The 4,882-nt window shown below is 31.9% G+C and overlaps 1 long non-coding RNA gene across 1 annotated transcript; it reads right to left on the minus strand.

Moving 5' to 3' along the window:
• Positions 1-1,108: 1,108 nt before the first annotated feature.
• On the minus strand, positions 1,109-2,990 carry LOC128293202 (uncharacterized). Its single transcript, XR_008283319.1, has 2 exons — positions 2,779-2,990; positions 1,109-1,568 (listed from the first exon to the last, which is right to left on the minus strand). It is a non-coding gene; the product is annotated as an uncharacterized LOC128293202 (long non-coding RNA).
• Positions 2,991-4,882: the final 1,892 nt, after the last annotated feature.

A 4,882-nucleotide genomic window follows, 5' to 3' on the forward strand; every position in this document is an offset into this window, starting at 1 on the left:
GGAGCGATATTTGCCACTAGCTGAGTTTGTCTATAATAATAGTTTCCAATCTAGTATTCAGATGGCTCCGTATGAAGCGTTATATGGTCGAAAATGTAGATCACCAGTATGTTGGACGGAGTTAAATGAAAGAAAAATAATTGGGCTGGAATTGATTCGTGAAACAGAAGAAACAATCAAGAAGATTCAACAGAGATTAAAAGTAGCTTTTGACAGACAAAAATCTTATGCTGATCTGAAACGTCGGGACATTGAATATTCAGTTGGAGATAAAGTGTTTCTCAAAGTTTCTCCTTGGAAAAAAGTATTAAGATTTGGCCGAAAAGGAAAGTTAAGTCCTCGGTTTATCGGACCATATGAAGTTATAGAGAGAGTTGGACCAGTTGCTTACCGATTAGCTTAACTTCCGAAATTACAACAAATTCATGATGTTTTTCATGTTTCCATGTTACGAAGGTATCGATCGGATCCATCTCATATTATCTCTACTGAAAACATTGATATTAGACTAGATTTGTCATATGAAGAGGAACCAGTTCAAATACTAGCTCGAGAAGTGAAAGAATTAAGAAACAAACGAGTCCCCCTGGTAAAAGTACTGTGGAGAAGCCATAGTGTAGAAGAAGCAACATGGGAGCCAGAGGAAACTATGAGATCACAGTATCCTCACTTATTTTCAGGTAAAATTTCGAGGACGAAATTTTTTTTAAGGGGGGAGGAAATGTAATGTAACACCCCTCGCCCGCATCCGACGCCGGGACGGGGTTCGAGGTGCTACCTGACTTTTACTAACACTTCCATACTAAACAGGGCCATGAAATCTCAAATAATTAAAAACTTTTCTTTTTACATGCAATCTGTCCCTTATGCGAGCTTACGAGGCCCAATACATGCATTCGGGGCGGTTCGGGACCCAATCGAGAACTCATGAAAAAACTTAGAAAAATCTCTTGCGTTAAGGCTTCACACGCCGGTGTGCTCAGGCCGTGTGGCCAGAAATAGGCTAATTATCAAGCCTTTTGTCACTCTCACACCACATGCATAGATACATACTTATCCAATAACATACAACGTGGCATAAATGAGCTCTTAAACATCTACAAACATGTTATGCTCAAGTTATTTTCTTATGTAATAAATATTATAGAATTTGCCCATATCATTACCACATACTAGACATAACTATCATTACATCACAAACCATTCATGAAGCATTATTAACTATTTACCAATCACTTAATCCTGCATTAGTTACTAGCTCATCAATGAATCTCAATTCAATCTCTAGGCATACATGTTGTAAGCCACATCACAAGAGATAATAACATACATGCATAAGAATAATCATATGGGCCCATAATGTCATTAGCCGACATAAGCCAATTTACATAACTAATACTACCTTAATAACAAGCCAATGCCTTTGGCTAAATCATAATATTACATACTCACATTAAAACCCTATACATGCCATAGACTCAATCACTTGAGTTTACTTACTCGATAACGTTAACTCGATAGGGTGATAATATCTCTGACGGCCTCCAACCCGAGCTAACCTGGAAACTCTAGAAAACATGGGAAAGAAGGGGGGTAAGCTTTCGCTTAGTAAGTTCATATGAAAACAATTAGCAACTCATTAACTTGTTTTATCAATGTTTACAACATATTTTCAAGTTCACTACAAGCTGTCTTTCTGAGCAACGGTCACTAAATTATTTATATCTGGAGCTACGAAACTCCGAATTAAGTTCTGTTAATTTTCCCTGAAACTAGACTTATTTTCTTTTTTTCCATAAAATTTCCAGAATTTTTGGTTAAGCCAAATAGTACAGTTTATTAGTTAAATTCTCCCCTGTTTCAGGGTATGACCACTCTGACCCCTGTACACTACAAAACCGAATTTCTCCCTGTACAAAATTCCAACGACCATGCCGTTTATTCCCCATAAAAATAGACTCAATAAGGAATCCATTAATGTAAGGTATAACTCTTAATAATTTTTGTACAATTTTTGGTGAATTTCTAAAGTTAGAACAAGGGATCTCGAATTCATTCAGACCCTGTTTCACAAGAATTCAAATATCAAACAATATGGAATTCTTTTTCTTCCTTTCTTTCTTTCACGTGAAAATAGACTCATTAAGCTTTAATCCCATATTTTATTCTGCCTCTAACTCATTTTCCACTATTTTTAGTGTATTTTCAAAGTTACACTACTGCAGTAACTCAAATCTGTCAAGGCTAAATTACTCATTCATGATCATTGTTCATAATATTAATACAACACCATTTTATCCATCATGGTAAGAATACATATTATGCATCATAGATCATCACATATCAAGGCATTCTCATAGGATTAGTATACATACTTGCACAACTCGTAACATAACTCGAGTGCATACTCACCAATGACTTACCTCATTGAGACCATCATTAACTCTTTCCTTGGATTGCCCGTTGAACACTTGGAATACTAATTAGATACTCGGAAAAGCCTTTGCACATAAGTGCTTCAATTGTAGCTAAAGCTACCTCATATCTCATGACATTTCAATGCTCACTCTCGAGCTAGTCATCTAGACTCATAATTCCTAGTGACATGTCACTCGTATCCTATTCTATTCCTAAGGTTCAAACGGATTTTTCCTCGCCTATTAAGGCTTTGTCTTATCATATTTCTATTAATTACATACACATTAATATCTGTACAATTCATGTAATGATAACATTTAAATACATGTATAGCATGGTATTGTTTACATACGAACTTACCTCGATACCACAAATGTGAAAAGGACATACTCGTCCATAAATCGATTTCTTTCCGTTCTAGGTCCAAGTCTCAATTTTCATCATCTATAACATCACATTTAGCCTACCAATCAGTCACAATATTCATATGGGTCTAAAAATCATATTTTTACAAATTTTCATTTTGACCCCTAAACTTTTGCATATTTGCACTTTTGCCCCAATGCTCGTAAATTAATTTACAAAATTACCCTTTTTATTTCAACCAAATTTCAAAAATACCAAACAAATATCCATTCACTAACTTATTAAAGGAATAATTGTCACATAAGGACTTTCAATTTAAAACTCATAACAATTAGGCACCTCATATATAAAGAACTCAACTTTTGCACTTTTTACAATTTAGTCCTTTTGACTAAATTGAGTGCTCAAACGTCAAAATTTTCGAATGAAATTTTTACGAAATATTTTCATAAATTTATAGACTATAAAAATATAATAAAAATAAATTTTTTTTTCGTCGGGTTTGTGGTCCCGAAACCACTGTTCCGACTAGACCCAAAATCGGGCTATTACATGTAACGACCCAAAATTCGTGGGCACCAGAAAAGTGTGTTATCGGGCCTCCGTCTTAGTGAAATCAGTTCGAAAATAATTATTAAAAATATTTATGAGTCTAGTAGTGTGTTTAATTAGGTTTTAATTAAGTAAATTTAGCTTAATTTAGAGTAATTAGTAAAAAGGATTAAATTGAATAAGGGTAAAAGTTTAATTATAGATTAAAAAAATTAGAAGGACTTAAGAGGAAATTAAACCATTTCCTATAGCTGAGGCGGTTTAACGTGAAAAATATCAAAGATTTTATTGATTTAAAAATATATATATTTATTTAATAATTAAGTATATTATATTATATTATATTATATTATTATTATATATAAAAGAAACAAATAAGTTAAAAGAAACAGAATGAAAGCAAACGAAACAGAGAAGAACAGGGAGAAAGAAAGGAAAGAAGAAAGAAAAGGGGAAATAAGGTTTATGAAGCTTGGAGTTAATTGGTAAGCTCAATCAAGTCCTTTTCTCATAATTTTGATATTTTAGAAGTCTTAAAACAAGTTTTTGATGAAATTAAGTTGTTAGTTTGGAAGTTCTTAGGTTTTTAAACAAAGTTCATGTTGAATAAAATGATGAAATAGGGGTTTAATTGAATGAAATTCAAGTTAGAATAGATATAAGGATTGAATTGCAAAGTAAGCTATAACTTTTGTGTTTTAGGGATTAAATTGAGGAAAATTCGGAATTAAGAAAATATGTTGAAAATTTAATAGTTAAATTTGAGTTTAAATGAAATTTGAATAGGAATAAGGTGTGAATTGGTGTTATAAATTTGGTTATTAACATTTTAAATCAAAACAGTTTTGGGAAGTAGCAATGGTCTGACTTTGAAAATTCACTAAAAATTTTATAAATAGAACTAGAGGATGAACAAAATATAGAATTAAAGCTTATTGAGTCTAGTTTCTTATAATAGAAACAGTGTAAGCAATTAATTGATGAATCAAGAGATATTTGAAATTTTGTAATACTGGTTCGGGGTAATTTCGAGATGCCCTGTTTTAACTTTGGAAAATCATTAAAAATTTTAAAAAAATTATTATGGAGTTTAATTTATATATGTGAACTCCTTAATGAATCTAGTTTCAAAATAAATAAACAAGAACCTTATTCGAGTTCTGTACAATGAGATAATTTATTTTTAGTAGAGAGAGGTTAGAACTGTCAAATGAAATAATAGGGGAGTATTTAACGAATAAACTGTACTAAATGGCTAGACCAAAAATTCTGAAAATTTTATGGTTAGAAGACATATGAGTCTAGTTTTAAGGAAAATTTATGGATATTAATTTGGAGTTTCGTAGCTCAAGATATAAATAATTTAGTAACAAAGACTCAAGTAGATAGCTTAATGGTGAAATTATATATATATACATTAAAAATGGTTAAATTTGCATGTTTAGGCTCATGAATTAAATTGAATCATGTTGTATTGATGATTATAAATTATTATTTTCGTAGCCAACAAAGAACCCAAGCATCAAGATCGAAAGGAAAGGAGAAA

This window comes from Gossypium arboreum, chromosome 5 (genome assembly GCF_025698485.1).
Source record: "Gossypium arboreum isolate Shixiya-1 chromosome 5, ASM2569848v2, whole genome shotgun sequence".
Classification (NCBI taxonomy): domain Eukaryota; kingdom Viridiplantae; phylum Streptophyta; class Magnoliopsida; order Malvales; family Malvaceae; genus Gossypium; species Gossypium arboreum.